An 18125-nucleotide genomic window follows, 5' to 3' on the forward strand; every position below is an offset into this window, starting at 1 on the left:
GACATATTATACATCACACTTCTTCTAAAAATGTATTCTCCCAAAAATGTACTTGACCCTCTCAGAGAGAAGGGACGGGAGAAAGAGAGGGAGAGAAACATCAATATGTGAGAAATATACTGATTGGTTGCTTCTCCCACACCCACATCCAGGAACCTGCCCCGAAACCCAGGCATGTGCCCTGACTGTGAATCAAACTAGCTAACCTTTCAGTTCACAGGTTGGCACTCAATCCACTGAGCCACACCAGCCAGGGCTCCTTGACTCTTTTCTAAGCCAGGAGAATATTACCTGTCCAAGATTCAGCTAAAATAGTTCCCTTCTGTGAAATCTCCCTCATACAGGATGGTTGCTTCACTTCTTTGCTCCTTAAGTCAGTTTGGGTTGCTCTGACAAAACTGCGTGGACGGGGTGGCTTATCAACAATAAAAAATTATTTCTTGCATTTCTGGAGTCTGGGAACTCCAAGGTCAAGGAAGATGCAGATTTTACATCTGGTTCATAGAAACTGTCCTCTCATTGTGTCTTCATATGAGAGAAGGGGTAAGGGAGCTCTGTGGGGTCTCTTTTGTAAGGGTACTAACCCCGCTTGTGAGGACTCCACACTCATAATCTAATCACCTGCCAAATGCCCTGCCTCCAAACACCATCACATTGGTAGTTACATTTCAACTTGTTAAATTGGGGGCAGCGGGGGGGCACAGACATTCATTCTACAGCATTCCCCTAGAACACTGCTCAAAAGTTTGTCATGAACTGTAATTTATATTTATACCTCTGTCTCCTACACAAAGCAAATATCTCATATTTTTCATCTTTATATTCCAAAAGCCTTGAACAGAGTCTGAGAAGTCTAGCAAATATTCAAAAGTTGGATGAATAAATAATGCAGTTATTCTTAAACATTTAAAATCATCAGATTAACTGTATTTTATCTGATTCTGTCCTTTAATATCAGCATAGCTCATCTCACCATATGACTAACCAAAGCAGAAAAGACACATACTCATATATTACATGTGTAATAAATAGACTGCAATGCAATCATTTGACAGTGTTAACTCCATAAATAAAATTACTTATATTAGGTATACTGTGTGTATGTGTGTATGTGCTTGTGTGCATGTGAAAGAGAGTGATAGAGGGAGCAAAACAGAAAGAAAGAAAGAAAGAAAGAAAGAAAGAAAGAAAGAAAGAAAGAGAGAAGGTATTCTGTAAGACAAAATTTTTTAATGTAATTTAAATTGCAGATTCAGCATTTACTTCCTTGGTTAATTGTTTTCCAGCCCTGTAATAGGATAAAAGTAAAATTTTTGAAAAGACTTTTGAGACTGACACTTCAACTACTCAAGAACGCGAAAAGGGGATAAGATAGTGCTGGTTCCCTTTAAAAGAGGAAAGGAATGTTCCAATATAAAAAGTAAGGTATTCACGAGCTACGGTTTGTTCAAACACACTGGCATGACTTTCCAGGCTTCAGTCCAACGGTGTGATGCATTGAGAAGCTCTGCGCCTACTCATAAAAATGTCTCAGATCAAAGACTTTGAAGACTGTTTAGGAGCTTTTACTGTCTTAAGCTCAGCAATGTTGTTTTGGGACGGGAGGTTCAACATTGAACCTGATAGATCAGTGCACAGTTGCTCTAATTCTAGAAAGCGCACACACACACAAACACTGGTCCTAAGATGGTAAATAACGTCAAAGGATTGGAGGAGTCTCTCTGAGTCGNTCAGTCCAACGGTGTGATGCATTGAGAAGCTCTGCGCCTACTCATAAAAATGTCTCAGATCAAAGACTTTGAAGACTGTTTAGGAGCTTTTACTGTCTTAAGCTCAGCAATGTTGTTTTGGGACGGGAGGTTCAACATTGAACCTGATAGATCAGTGCACAGTTGCTCTAATTCTAGAAAGCACACACACACACAAACACTGGTCCTAAGATGGTAAATAATGTCAAAGGATTGGAGGAGTCTCTCTGAGTCGGTTTACCATTTGCCTCGAAGGGTTCATTTCCCTACTCTTATCATTCTGAGACACCCGAACTCTCCAGTACCCCACAGATACGTCACTGCTGTCACTTAGGAAACCTTCTGGCAGTAAGACTGATGATCTGACGCATGATGGAAATTCTCTGTCTCTTCAGTTAAAAATGATGCTCAAAGCAGCCCATTACTTTGGTTAGAGTTATTCACGGATTGGAACCAAAGCTGAAATGCTACACCCAGAAGAAACCCAGACCTAAAAAGAACTAAAAGGGCTTTCCATGGACAAAATCAAGAAGCAGAACAAACCTAGGCTGCTCAAAAGATTACTTAATCTAAACTTAGTCCTTAGACAAGGATGGAATACCACAAATTGATAGTGACCACTACCCTTTTACCAGTGTGAGTTAAAGCCATCCAAGAGACACAATACTCAGTCCAAATTTGACCTAGATGACCTTATAAATATTCCACTAACTTTCATTGCTGAAAATGGATGAGAATTAAAGCCTATTTTTAGGAGACATACTCAGTATGTTCACTACACCCCTCATAGCCCTATCGGTGACTCTGCTAAGAGAGTCTGCCATTCAGAGCCTGCAAGAATGCCATTTAAAATACAGGAGCTTGTAAAATAGCAGGGGAAAGAAAAACTCAGTAGGTAAAGAAATACTTGTTCTGCGGTTACAAAAACATGTTTCAGAGCCAGAATACATGCCCAAGACTTTTCTTGTGGAGAAAAATCACACGATTTCCAGATTTAAATGAATAAATAAATAAAAATAAATACAGCCAGCAATGTAAATTAGTAGTGATCCAGCATAGGTTATAAGCAAGTGAACTATGCTAAATTCTGGGCAGAAGTTTCCATGAGTATGTTTACACACAGCAAGGAGATCTTTTGAAAATCGTTTTTTGTTAATATTCTAGAAAGGAGCTTTCCACTGGCCAAGTCTGCAGAAGACCCACAGAAATGGCACCTTGCAAGGGGAAGGAAAAGGAGAAAAAAAACAAGTCACCAGCCTCCGATCTCAGGTGGCTGAAGGAGAAAATGTATTTGGTGTCTGCCACCTCTTTTCATCCTTCAGTGATGCTTTTGTCCATGTCATTGATCTTTCTGGTAAAGAAACCATCTGCCGTGTGACTGGTGACATGGAGGTCAGGACTGACGGATGAGTCCTTTCCCCATGTTACCATGTCGGCTGCCCAGGGCACGGCCTGGGGGTGCAAGGAGCTGGGCGTCACTGCCCTTCACATCAAACTCTCAGCCACAGGAGGAGAAGGACCAAGACGGCTGGAACAAGGGTCCAGTCAGCTCTTGTCCACTTGGGAATGAAGGTCCCACTGATTGAGGATGTCACCCGCTTCCCTTCTGACAGCACCTGCAGGAAGGGAGTCACCGTGGTCACCATCTGTGGACAGGACTCCTCAAATTATTGTTTTCTGTTAGCAAATTGCCTTTATGTGAATATATATATATATATACACACACACACATATATATATATATATATATATTCATTCTACAAAGAAAAGCAGAACTCTATAGCACTAACATCTGGTTGGTATATAATAACTGTTAAATTTCAAATTATTTTTTAATGGTCTAGCAGACAGATTCTCTAATTTATCTTCATTTCAGACATGCTAATTTTGAAACATAAGATTTTCAACTTTCTTGGCCTCAAATGTTCATGAGCCGGTTTATTGTAGCTTTTGTGAGAGTTCACTTAAGTGGCTTTTGTCTCTCTAAAGGAAATGACTACTTAACTTTAGTAACTCCAAGGTTAAAGGGCACACGCTTTGATAGGAATTTGGTAGTGTATTCTTCCAGCTGCTTCACCTAGATTCAACTTTTTTCAGGGAAATTCTTTGGAGATACGTGGTTTTCAGTCTTCAGAGTAAACTAAAGCCTGTACTTTTTAAGTTCCTTCATTAAGTCGTCTTTGTTTCACACTCATCTGGCCATTTCACACGTGGTTCTAATGTAACCAACGTATCATGAGTAAGTTTTCTGTGTGTGAGTTCTCAAATTTTAAGTTTGAGAGGCAGAATGGGATAACAGAAAGAGTAATAACATAGGTTTGGATCTTGCAGTAACTACATGATCATTTTCTTGTCTATGAAATGGAAAGGAATTCCTGCCTCTCAAGATATGGTGACAGTAATGAAGGTGCCATCTCTAAAGATGGCAGATGGAGTACATTCCTCCTAAAACCTATCTGTAACTTCAGTCAAAGTGATTTTAGAAGGCGCACATCCACAATAGTGGAGCAGGGAAGGTAACTATAGAAACCAAATTTTTGGAGGCACGAATACCTGGAGACAAGAGGTGATCAAATTGGCAAACCCAAGATAGCTGCATCTGAAACCAACAGCGGAGAAAGCTAATTTACGATTCACCAGAGGGCTCATAAATTGCTGGAACCCACTGAAAGTGAAGAGAATGCTGATACAAGGAGGACTGGGTCAAGGGTGTTTCAAAGGCAGTTGTGTCCCTCTGTGTCCCCTCGCCCATTCCCTGTGCTTGGACAACTGCCCCTTTCCCTTCATGGCAGAAGTCCGGGAGTTTATTCTTCAGAAAGGGTAAAACATAGGGTTTCTTCTTTGGGCTAATACCAGGTACAGTTGAGCCGACAGGGTCCATGACAAAAATAATAATAATAATTAAGTGAAAGAACTTACAGTATCCCCACCCACCTGTCTAACCCTCTACCCCAGGAACATTGACAATCAGACCTGCACCCTCCTCTGCTTAGGAGATTATAGGGTTTTTTGGGGGGGAGAAATATGACCAACTTAGTAAGTAGAAAAGACCAAGTATACTGACCTCGGGAATTCTCTAACGCGGAGCCAGGCAGGCCATTACACACATTTGCAGCTTCTAGTCAACACCAGAATTTCCCCTTATTAAACATAAATGAGAAAATCAATGACTGTCAACACCAGAGGAGAATCTCTAATATAAAGAATACAGAAAACAACAACACATGAAATAAAGCTGCTTAGAGGAAACGGAGCTACTCGGGAAGACAAAACTTCAAATTAGTATCTTTATTTATTTTTTTAGGATTGTATTTATTTATTTTTAGAGAGAGGGTAAGGAAGGGAGGAAAAGAGAGAAACATCAACATGTGGTTGGTTCTCACAGCCCCGACACTGGGGACCTATCCCGCAACCCAGGCATGTGCCCCGACCAAGAATCGAACCACTGACCCTTTGGTACAAAGGCTGGTACTAAAGCCACTGAGCCACACCAGCCAGGGGCTCAAATTAGTATCTTTAAATAAGAAAATCTATTGCATCTATAAAACCTAAATAAGATGTTATTTAAGAGAACCAAAAAAGTGAACAAATATTTTGGATAAATAGTAACATTATCACAAAAATGAAAAACTCAATATAAAAGATAAAATTAAGGAAAACTTCCAGAGCTAAAATACAGAGATGGAAAATAAAATATAACAAAAAGACACTCTTACTGGTGTGGCTCAGTGGGTTGGGCATCACCCCACAAACCAAAATGTTGCCAGTTCAATTCCCAAGCAGGTCACATGCCTGGTTCCAGGCTATGTCCCTGGTTGAGAGCATGCGAGGGGCAACTGATCCATGACTCTCTCTCACATCGATCTGCCTCTCCCTCACTTTCTCCCTCCCTTCCCCTCTCTCTACAAATAAATAAATAAAATCTTTTTAAAAATAACATTCATTAAAAATATATAATAAAAAGAAAGGATAAGTCATGAGCATCCATTGTAAAAACAAGATTAAATGAAATACCATGCCTCAAAATAATCTATTAGAGAAGGAAAACTATATGTATTCTTTAGTCTTCCCGCAACAGAGGAGGGCCGTGACCTAGATGGAATCCAGAAGCACATTGTCCAACAGCACATGTTGGTATCACATCTTTTGAATTATGCGGGCTTTATTGGGTAGCAGGTCAGGCATAGCAAGGGAACAATGACAGATTTGTCCTTGTTGGCCCAGCAAGTCTGTTGAAACACAAATCAGTGAAGCAATTTGAATAAAGACCTTATGGACCATTCATGTGTTGTAAGGGCATTCAGCTGGCCCAAAGAGAAGTATAAGATAAGTTAGAATTTCGAGACAACTTAATGAATTTGCTCCATGAAATGGATCAGGTTCTTACCTGTCAGAGCTCATCTGGAGTGGTTTTCAACCTTGACTGCACACTAGATTCACTTGCAGAGCTTTAAAATATCCTGATGCCCACTGCTTCACAGAGCCATTAAGTCAGAATCTTCTTCAGAGTACTGGAAATGATTTCATTGTGTAACAAAGGCAGGGAACCATAGCCCTAAGGTATGAGTTCAGGAGACCGGGCCACCATTTCCCAGCTGTTGTCAGAGTCCATGGAGATGTAGAGAGACACCCTCCCAAAAAGGAGAAAAGTTGGGTGTCCCTCCCTATACCAGACCCAGCCTGTACTTCTTCCAATCAAGCCATGCTGTGAATCAATACACTTACATGCCTATGTCTCCTGGGTAATTATAGGGCATGAACACCCAATGGGGTCTCAGCTTCCTCTCCCACCTCCTCGTTTGCTAGAAGGGGGTCCTGATTCATCAGAATCTGGAACACTAATAGAGCATGTGCCTTGAAGGCAGAAAGTAAGCTCCAAACTTTCCCTTTTACTCCTAGCATCCAGATGAAGGGGACCATTTCTGTGGTCTTCACTGGGTGGGCTCAGGCGCACTGGCCACCTCTGTACAAGCACAAAGGACTGCACAAAGGACCGAGGTATCTCATGAGAGCCCAGTGAGTGAGGAGTAGGACCTCACCGGTGTCTTCCTGTGCTGCCACAACAAAAAAACCATAGACTGGGTGGCTCACACGACAGAAATTTATTTCCTCAGTTCTGGGAGCCGGAAGTCTGAGATCAGGGTGCCAACGTGGTTTGATTCTGGTGAGAGCTCACTTCCTGACTTGCAGAATGTCACCTCCCTGCTGTGTCCTCACCTGACCTCTTCTCAGTGCACAGGTGGGAAGGGGACAGAGAGGAACAGAGAGATAGATTGAAATGGCTCTCCCTGGCGTCTCTTCTGACAAGGGCATTGATCCCATTATGAGAGCACTGCTCTTATGACCTCATCTAAACCTCATTCTACTCCATGGGCCTATCTCCAAATACCACCACATATGAATTTTTGGAAGGGGGCTGCCATTAACGTTCAATCCGTAACAGAGGCATTACGCCTAGGGCCTGGGCTTTGGCTCCAGTGCAGCCTTGGAGAGGTCATCAGACTTCGGGCTAGCTCTCCATAACTGGAAAGGGTCTTTTTCTTTTTGTTCAGATTTCATTTACTTATTTTTAGAGAGAGAAAAGGAGAGAGAAAAAGAGGGACAGAAATGTCAGTGTGTGGTTGACTCTCACAACCCCCCTGCCAGGGACCTGGCCCACAACCCAGGCATGTGCCCTGACAGAAAATCGAACCTGCAACCTTCTGGTTCACAGGTCGGTGCTCAATCCACTGAGCCACACCAGCCAGGGCTGGAAGGGTCTTTTGTTCCCTATGCAGTCATTGACCTTCATGTGTGCCTTTCCTTTGGGGTTCAGTTCAGAACCCCAAAGAGACTGAGTGAGAGAACTTGAGCGCTAAATCCTCCCCTAGAAGCACTCAAAAACAGTTTGTAGGGAAACCCTAAGCTTTTCCCCCACTACCCTGACAGCCTATACAAGCAGCTGGAGTTTTCCATTCTCCTCTGCAGTCAATGGTATACACATTTCAAATACAGAGCAAGATATAATGCAAACCACTATAGGAAACTAAGAAGGAAGACGCTCGCTCACAAAGCAGGGTGAATTTAAAAAAAAAAAAACATTTAACTATGGTGGAGGCCTAGGCAATGACTCTTTACAAATCTGTATAGGAATATTTTAATATAATGTATTAGCAATATGCATGGTCACACCAGTGTGTTCCAGCTAAATATTAGCCTTGCCTCAAAGGGCTTGTGAGCGCTTGGTCAGGATGCGTTAATGGATAGGAATGCAATGAAGAATGCAAGGTATGGAAACAAAGGCATGTGGGGTGGGGGGGCCCCATCCCACACCCCTCAACTCCCTGCTCCTTTCTTCACTGAACTTCGGTTGCCTTCCTGTGGGGAGGCCCAGCCACAGAGGAATGCAGTGCTCAGAGGCAGGGCCCGGAGGCTCTGAATAAGCCTGAATCAGCCGTCCCTACAAGACGCATCCTGGCTTGGGAAATAGCGAAGTGAAAAGAAGAAAAGAGAAAAAGAAGTCCTTCGGTTCAGCAGGAGACAGGGAGGGTCACAAGCAGAGTGAGAGGAGGCTGGCTCTTCATTCCAGTTGCCTCAAATTACATCTGTCCACACACGCATGCAAAATGCTGCTTAAAAAATAAATGAGGTTAATTTCTCTTTACAGGTTCCCTTTCATCTCAGGGTTTCAAAGCACTGAGCCACAAAACATCCACATCGTCACTCGTTGTTGTTTTTTTAATGTTAATATCAGCAGAGGGCCCAACAGCTTAGAGTTCAGTAAAGCCCTCCGAAATTCTGGAAGAAAAAAAAATTACCATTCTAAGATCCAAGTGCCCAACCAAGGTCCACACAGCCAGAAAACTCCCGTTCTGATGCAAGGCCACGCCCCCACTCACAGGACAGGCTTGCTCATTAAAATCCCAAAACCAGCTGAGGAGAAGGAGTGCGGTGACTAAAACGCCCTTACCCCCCGAAAACAGAAACACTCATGACTGACTCACACAGGCTCCATCAGATTTTCTCCAACAAGCTTTGGAAAAAAGAAAAGAGATTCGAGTCCGGGCCACCCTCCATCTTCCGACCCAGTAAACTCCACATCAGGGTGGGTGACACATCTCTGACTTGCTGCCACCTCAGCAGAGTCCCAGTGCAGGGAGGGCCAGCCTGGCCCCCTGGAGATGGGAATGTTGTTTGCATATGTATTTTCCAACAAAGGGAAGACTCAGAATCTCCCCAGTGGCAGCATGTGAGTCACTAGTGGGTGTTTGTTTTGGGGTTCTGGGTTTGAGTCACCATCCTTCCTGCTGGCGGTCTTCTGAATCCAAGGGTAACGACTGAAAAGAGATTATTAGAAATGGCTGTGATGCTGAGTGGCTACCTACAAGCCGGCCAGTTGGCCGGCATAACAGCTGCTAATTTTGCAGATCATTCTTTTCTCTGTAAACAAGAATACAGCATTTAAAAATAACAGTGGGGAAGAGGAAGGAGGGGAAAGGAAGAGAAGTAAGTCTATAGAGGATGTGATTAAGGTAAGCGGAAGTAGAGTTTGTCAAAGTAAAAATAGAAAACTGCCTGTTTGTCAGCCAGAGGAGGGAGGGATGGGGCTGCTGGTGTTGGACCGCACCCTCTGCGTGAGGCCTTCTGCAGCTATTTCTCCTTGGCCTGGGAGTTTGGGTGGAGCGGGTAAGTGGGACTGCCAGTCTCATTGAACAATTCTGGAATCTGAAAGGCCATCGTGGCATTGAAAGGACATCTTTCTGATGTCCCTCCATCAGCACTGTGCCTGGCACCGTTTATTCCTGAAAAGGACTTCAACACCACCCAGCACTCCATACCAGGGGATACTCGATAAGGTCCCAGTGCCATGCTGGGACCAGGTGCTAAAAAGCACCAGCTTGAAAAATAGTGATCTGACGGTCTGGGGCTCCCCAACAGCTAGTTTTTTATTTCAGTAGCATTGGCCAGATTAAAAAAAAAAAAAGCCACTTTACATGGTTGGGGGTGGGGGATGGGGAAAGGTTAGCACAAAACAAACAGGTTTTGATCTCATGGACAGCTCAACTGGATTTCACCCAGGGAAACCTAACCACAGGCATTCCAGTTTCCCTTTTGAGGAGGTAGAGAGATTGCAAATGAAAAGAGCTTCAACTTCTCAACTGGTTTCAAAGTGGAAGTCAGAGCTGGACCTTCTGTAAGTAGTAGGAGGCTGGATACTATGTTTATTTCTAGCATATATAATTAAAGGTATCTGGCTGCCCACACATCGTTCCCGCAGTGGGGACTTTACAAAGCTCCGAAAAACAGGAACCCTGCCCTGACACTCCAAATCTTAGTCAACCTGCATAAATCCTTGGCAGAAAAGTGAAGATCATGAAATCTAACTCTGCTGTCATTCTAGGTCGAGTCACAGCGGAAAGAAGAAGTATTATTTAATTCAAAACATTCTCATTTGGGGGAGGAAAAATTACAATGCTCATCACCACCAAATGGAAAACAAAGATTATAAACTGGGAGCTGTTTTCCTGGGAACTCGATGTCTTAAAACAAAAGGCTTCATTGTTTGCAGAATACTTTTTTACACTAATGTCTCAGTTTCTCGTTTTGAAGATAATTATCTGAAAATATTATAGAACTTTCCGAACTACCCATTTGCGGTGGGCACATATATTTAGAAGATGCCTGAGGCCTATTCCAAAAGAAAACAGAACAATTAACACACACCCCGACTGTGACTTTATGCTTCACTAACCTGTTATTTATGATACAACTTGAAAAACTCTCTCAAAAAAGTGAAGACCCAGGGTTTGACTCTGGCAGGAAGAGTTATTAAATGTTTTTAGAATTAAGTCCACTCTTGACCTGCTCAGTCCTGGGTACCAGCTCTTTGAAATGATGAGATATTCCCAGAATTTATGACTACCCATCAAACTGCTTCCACGCGACAGTAGAGCTGGTTGCCCAGCTGAGAACACCCAAGAAGCAGACTCCAGGGAAAATGCTTTTTCTGTTACCCTCCTTCCTTAGCCGTACAGTATCAATCTAGGGTTAGACACCCGCCCCAAGCCAGGGCAATTAGAGGGCTACCTTGGAATTTTTCACATTGAAGTGTGGCTGGCTGTGAATCCCATCTGCTCTTGTATGAGAGCGTGGGGTGTGAAATTTGGAGATATGGCGGGCTTCACCATATAGAAGAAACCAACCTTCGAAGGAAAAAAAACAAGCTGACACCTAGAGAGGTAAGACAGACAAGTGTCTGTCACCTAGTAAGACAGACAAGTGCTGGCTGCATTTGATTTTTGGTTCCATTTTGTCCCTAAGATCATGCAGCTTGTCTTGAGGCATAAGATGTTGCAGAATAGTTTTAAAGATCGTTATCACCACCACCCTGTTTTGGCTTAAGCTACTTAGGTTTCTAAGAAACCAAAAAGAAGTCCCACTACAGCCACTAATTGAGCTGTTTGTTAAAAAAAAAAAAAATCGAGGTTACCAATATTTTTTCTCAAAGAAAATTTGATCCAAGGGACTCCAGAGAGATATTTATTTAGGGTTAAGAATCTTTTAACAAATGTCTGGACAGCACATGAGTAAGGTGTGCAACCCTTATAGGGCCTTAAGACCAAGGGATGTCATTTCTACCCTTCCAGAAGCTTAAAGTCTTATCTGAGATATGGTTACCATTGTTTCCATAGGAGATAATGTTTCTCATTTACTGTGTATTCCCCACCTGCTCCTAGAAGAGGAGCAACACAGGTAGGGATATTGATTTTGTTCATTGATGTATACAAGTCCCCCAAACAGTGTTTTGCACATAGTAGGCCCTCAAGAAAAAAGTTACTAAATGAATAAACTAACCTTTGTCTGTGTCCTAATCCTATTAGGTGTGTTAGCTCTTCGCTAGAGTTAAGCTTAGGGAGAGAAGTAATAATCAAATTGAAAGAAGGGGAAATAGATACTAATGTACTTGGGATAAAAGCAGGCTTAAAGGTCAAAAAGAACTATTTTTCAATTGAACAATCTGGAAAACTTTTGCTAACACTTGTTTCAGCAGCAAATCAATGGATAAAGCAAATGTATCTCTCTTCATTCCACTTTTATTTAATCTCTATTTTACTTGCTGTTGGATGTACCACTGTGCATTCTTTTCTTCTTTTAGTAATAGCACCCTTTTAGTTTTAGTTCAGCAAATGGCAGCCCAACCAAGAATCACATTTTCCAGCTTCCCTTGCAGCTAAGTAAAGGCCATGTGTCTAAGTTTTGACCAACAGGTTGTCCAATCAGTGGACTATGTGCCCCTGGCCTAGAACATGGAACTCCTCTGAGTAGCCATATAACCTAAACAGAGCCAGTCACAGTCCTTTGAGGAGATGAATAGGGGTATAAAAGGAGACAAGATTATTTTCTCTTTTTGCTTTTGTTAGCTATGAAGACAGTGTAAATTTAGGTCAGCCATGGTACCATTGCTATTACAGAGAGGAAGACTGCCTAACAATTAAGCCAGTTTGGAAGTGTGAAGAGCCATGATGGGAGGAAAGGAGGTCCTGAGCAGAGTTTAAATCCTTGGAGTCCCCTGTGTTTGAGGCAAAACTTCCTCCCACCTTGGACTTTCCAGTTACAGGAGTCAATCATTTGCTTTGGTGTTTCAGCTTTGTTGTGATTTTGTTACTTGCAGCTGACAGAGACCTGAGTAATGCACAAGTAACCAAAGATAAGATTAAAAAGTAGATATAGTTATATTGTGGTAGCTAGATAAAAAAAAGTTTGGACTTGTTTTTGAAGACTACAAGATGAGCCATTTGAATTAAGAGGTTGAGGTAGAGTTCTGTGTTTCAGCGAAAGAGCACACCCAGATCCAACTTTCAGGTTTATCACTGCTTGGCAATGGACCACATGCAAATCCTGAGCCATTGTTTTCTCTTCTACAGAGTGGGGGTAATTCCACATACCTTACTGGGTGGCTGTGTGGAATACATTAAATAATATATTAAGCATTTAATACAATGTCTGGCACATTATAGGCATAAAAACTTTTCCTATGGTGATAGTGGTAGTAGTAATGGTAGTAGAAGAAGATGAAGGAGGAGGAGAAGAATGGGAGGTTGGGAGGAGTGGAAATGAATAAGAATAGTTACAAGAGCCATTGGCAAACATCAGCAGGACTGTATGCAGTCTGGAAATGAGAAGGGAGGAAAAGGGAAAAGTCAGTTATAATCCAAAGTTAAACTATTTGTTGAATTGACTAAATCTTTTTTGAGGCTTTATTTACTTATTAGAGATATGGCAAGGGAGAGAGAGAAACATCAATGCGTGAGAAATACATCAGCCCTGACTTCTGTAGCTCAGTGGATTGAGTGTGGGCCTGTGAACCAGAGGATCATGGTTTGATACACATCAATCGGTTGCCTCCTGCATGTCCCCATCTGGGGACCTGGCCCACAACCCAGGCATGTGCCCTGACTGGGCATCGAAATGGTGACCTTCTGGTTTGCAAGCCAGTGCTCAATCCACTGAGCCACACGAGCCAGGGTAAATGGACTGGTTCTTGAACTTTTTTTTCTTTTGCATCTACACCACCAAAAATAGGAAAGACAACAACAATGAAAACCAACTCTGTATTTGTGGCTGTCTTTGCTCACGCGAGGAAGAAGAATGTAAAGATTTCACTGAGTGTTCTTCCCAGCCAGTGCCAGCTACATGATTTGCAGAGTGCTGACCAAAATTAAAATGGAAGCTCTTTGTTAAAGAAAGCAGGAAAACAAGTTTTTTTCTTTCTTCCATGATTGCTCTCTTGATCTGTTGTGGTGGGTGTTTGTTGTTGTCACTGTTTCTTGCTATGTAGTGTCACATAACCTCAAGCACAGAAATATTTACAGGGCCAGCAGAAACCCTCCAGGTGCCGGGGGGGCCCTGCCTTCCAGTGTGGCTTGTGCCCCACCCTGATCCTTCCCCTCCCCCTGCCCAGGCCCCACACCAGGGGCGGAGAGCTGCAATGGTCACTGGGCAGGGATGTGGAAGCAGGGACACAAGAACTGGTCCTGGGAGGAAAAGAGGTGGTGGAAGGTGGACTGTGGGTGAGTTGAGGTCCCAATCTCCAATTCCCATTGGACTTCAATTAGAAAATAGAGATTCAAAGATAAGATTATAAAAAATTTCCAGAGGACGACCACAGAGTATTAAACTCCAAACTCCCCACCCCCCCACCGCCATGTGATGGTTAATTTTGTGTGTTAACTTGAATGGTCCACGGGATGCCCATGTCCACCATTCTGCGCTTCTCTGTGAGGGTACTTCTGGATGAAATTGACACTTACCTCACAGACTGAGCAAAGCAGATTGCCTTCCCTGATATAGATGGACTTCATCCAGTCAGTTGAACAAAACAAAAAGCCTGAGCCTCCCCCCAGTAAGAGAGAATTTTTTCCCTGCTTTCAGACTCAAACTGAAATAGCAGCCCTTTCTAAATCTCAAGCCTGCCAGCGTCAGACTGGAACTTACACCTGGTTCTCGGGCGTTCAGACTCCACCTGGAACTAAAGCGCCAGCTCTCCTGGATCCCAGCTTTCCAACTCACATGGCGGATTTCGGATTTGCCAGCCTCATAATCACGAGCCAATTTCTTATAATAAGCACTTTCTCTACATGAATATGTAGGCATCGCATTGGTGCTGGTTCTCTGGGTCACTCCAACTGATACACTTGTGTGTTAGGGCCTTGTGTGACTCTGTTGGTCACGTATCCATGAAGCTGGCCCTATTTGCATTTTCCTCACTTGCCACTCCATTACAGATGGAGAGAGACAGAGACAGACAGACAGACAGAGACAGAGAGAGATTGACGAAGAAGAAATTGCCTTTGTTTTAATGAGCTATCAGTAATGTCTTGCTGTCGTCATAAAGTGCAAATAAACTTTTATATATAGCAATAAAAGTGTAGATCCATAAGACAGCTTACAAATGTCTAGAGTCCCAAGATCACATACTGAAACCTACTGTTCTAGAAAACTATTAATTTCATATGCTAAAAAGTGAGACTTCAGAAATAATAACCGAACTAAGGTCGGTCCTTGGTACTCTCCAGCCTGTGCACAGTCAATGGCACATTTTGCACACAGAACCACAAGGCCTTATCCAAACCCCTGGGGCCAGACGTCAGAATTCGGAATTATCTTGGAATTTTGAAAAGTGCTGCATGCCCGGGCCAGTGAGGCTCAGCTGGTTGGGACACCGTCCTATAACGGGAAGGTGGTGCGTTTGCTTCTCATCGGGGCCCGTACCTGGGTCGTGGCTTTGATCTCTGGTCCGGGCACATAAGATCCCTGGCCTGGGAGTGTACGGGAGGCAACCAATAGATGTTTCTCTCTCACATCGATGATTCTCTCTACCTTCCTCTCTTCCTGCAAGCAATGAAAAAAATGAGGATTTTTTCATTGAGGATTAAGAAAAACTAATTTTTTTAAGCAGTGCAGTGTAAGTGCTGCATATTGTTTGCTCTGCCAGCAGATTCTGGGGCAGCACTCTGTATTGAAATACATGAACATTTCTGCAGTAAAACACGTGAGTACTTATACTGGTTGGTCAAAGACAGTAAATAGCCTCATGTCAGTCCAGGTAAGATTTTGCTTTCAAATGAGTTCAGGTGAGGTCAGATTTTGCTGCCAAATGAGTTACAAAAAAACTCAGTTTGTAGAGCTTTCGAGATTTCGGAAGTGCAGGCTAGGGTCAGTGGATCTGTAGCTCCTGTTTCCGTGGCTGGCCTCCCCTATCATTGCCATTCCCATTCTGGCGGCAGTGACCTTGAGAACAACATGGGAGAGGAAAGCTTGCCTGGAGAGAGAGCAACCTGTGATACACAGAAAGGGTCGAGAGGAAGGCTCAGGCTTTAGCCTTGCAATTGCCTTCCCCACCTTTTGGCCCAGATACCTAGTGTTACGTGAGCCTAGACAATGAATCAGAACCAAGGTGCAGGAGACAAAAATCCCCGCAGCCTCCCCTGGAGCTGTTCCCTCCTGCACAGCAGCACACCCACAGAAACTTCCTCCTGAGCCATCCCAACGGCGGCTGCTAGTGCTCAGGGCTGCACACTGGGAAAAGCCACGCACTCTTTAAGGAACATTCATCTATGTCAACTGAGTTATACAGCTTAGGGAAAGAGCTTCAAGAGACTGTCTCTCACATCCAGTCACAGGTTAATTATATGGAAGCATTATCTTTAAATACCTATATTAACACACTAAATTGAGTTATAAGTGCCTATCACATTACACAGATAACTCCCTACCCCGTATTTTCTCAGCATAGCTCTATTCATGCTCTCAATTCTGTGGGTATCTTAGAATCATTAGCATTTTATGGCACCATCTTGGAAATTATCAGATATGCGACCATTGTGTGACCATTGTCCAAGGTCTTCTTCAGAGGGTGTAATTTTCAAGCAATTGCATGTTGCTCCTGTTAAAGGTAAAGGAGGGCTTTGCCTACAGGGACCCTTCTGCATGGTAGTGCCCTCTCATGCATCTTGGAATCTTGCTTTTCCTCAAAGGCCCAAGGCCAATGCTACCACATCTATAAAAACCATAAATAGCCCTGGCTGGTGTGGCTCAGTGGATTGAGTGCCAGCCTGCAAACCAAAAGGTCACCAGTTCAATTCCTAGTCAGGACATATGCTTGGGTTGCAGGCCAGGTCCCCAGTTGGGGGCATGCAAGAGGCAACCAATCAATGTATCTCTCACACATCAATGTTTCTCTTCCTCTCTTTCTCCCTCTCTTCCCCTCTCTCCAAAAATAAATAAATAAAATGAAAAAAATCATTAAAAAAAAACAATGCACAAAGTTACTTGGTTCCTCCAGTCAAAAGGGAATTTACTTACATCTTTAAGGTTCTCACTGAAGTATTTCTGTGACTCCTCCGTAGCATCGATTACTTTTTTATCTTGACAAATTATAGCATATCTTAAATGTGACTGTTCTTTCTGGAAGGCACTCATTTTTACATCTGCAACTACTTCCAGGCTAGAACCTTCAATGGAAGTAAATGCTTATTAATGTTCTTAATAAATGAATGATTTGGACTTAACTTTCCTTGTGTGGCAATTTAGGTTAAAAACTTCTAGTAGTCTAGCATTTTTTTTCCAGTTTTTAGCAGATGCTCAACAAATAAATTGTGTAACCAATTTCGTATTAAAGATTTTTCCCTTTGTTACCAATATCTTGTTATGAATACTTGTACACTCAGCTTTATCAGTATTTGTTTCCTTAATAGTTCACTAAGAAAATAAATTCTATCTTAAAAAGGATCTCTGATAGGTTATTAGTGAAACTGAACATCTAGTGCATTTATTAAAAACAAAAATTAGATCACTCATTATTACTCAGCATCAGTCACTACTGATTACGCAATAATGAAAGTAAATCTTAAATGTGAGAGACTTGAAAAGGAGTCAGCAAATTAGACCATAAGTGGAATGTGTAAAAGCAGTAGGACTTAGTAACTTTAAGGGTCTCAGCTGTCCCTCTGAACTTAACCAACTGCAGTGTTCAAAACACCAGGGCATGCAAAGGAATGCATGTTATGTTGGTTCACATTAAGTTGGGGCATTGAAGTGCTGAAATTCAACCAGGAAACCTACACAGTCCCCATTGTTGAAGGAAAGAGAGAGAAGCAATTTATTCATCACTAGTAACATGATCATTCACTACACAGACATGCTAAGGCAGCATATAGTTAAAGACTTGGGGGGTTTGAAATTAGTACATTATCTGTTAGACATGCAGAAAGAGATATTTAATTCACAAGTAAGGGTGCCAGAGAAAATATGGGATGCCCAGTTACATTTGAATTTTAGCTAAACAACACATCATTTTTTTATATAAATGTGTCCCAAATGTCTCATGGATAGTTGGGATTGTTATCTCAGTTCTGACTTGTCGCCTTTTAATGTCATGATTCATTAATTCATTTGCTGATTCACCATCAAGTTATTTAGGGCTTTATTCTGTGCTGACCACACAACGTTGAGCAAAGCAGACTAATCTAGAAAGGCAAAAAAGCAATCACTTTATAATGTGATAAATGCCATGATTCACAGTTTATTCATTAGAGAGGCAATTAACCCAGCCTTGGATCAGAAAAAGACTCCCAGAAGAAGTGATATCTAGGTCAGGCCAAAGGCAAAAGGTTGGGGGAATAAAGGAAGGTTCTTATCAAAGAGTATTTACCCCAAGGGTGAGGCTTGGGGAACAAGAGATATCATAGAGCACTTGAGAAATTGAAAACTCCAGTAGGTCGCATGGTTGAACCGTAGACCAGAAGGCTGTAAGTGGTGAGACACATGATTAGAGGGGTCTGCCATGGCTAAATCATCAGCTTCATTCAAGCTGGACTGAACGGTCCATGCAGCAAA

General features: G+C 42.5%; 1 pseudogene; it reads left to right on the plus strand.

Annotated features, from left to right (window-relative positions):
- Nucleotides 1-2844: 2844 nt before the first annotated feature.
- LOC119004050 (40S ribosomal protein S14-like) lies at nucleotides 2845-3744 on the plus strand (annotated as a pseudogene).
- Nucleotides 3745-18125: the final 14381 nt, after the last annotated feature.

Source organism: Sturnira hondurensis, unplaced genomic scaffold (genome assembly GCF_014824575.4).
Source record: "Sturnira hondurensis isolate 20B ecotype Veracruz unplaced genomic scaffold, ASM1482457v3 Scaffold0019006, whole genome shotgun sequence".
Taxonomy (NCBI): domain Eukaryota; kingdom Metazoa; phylum Chordata; class Mammalia; order Chiroptera; family Phyllostomidae; genus Sturnira; species Sturnira hondurensis.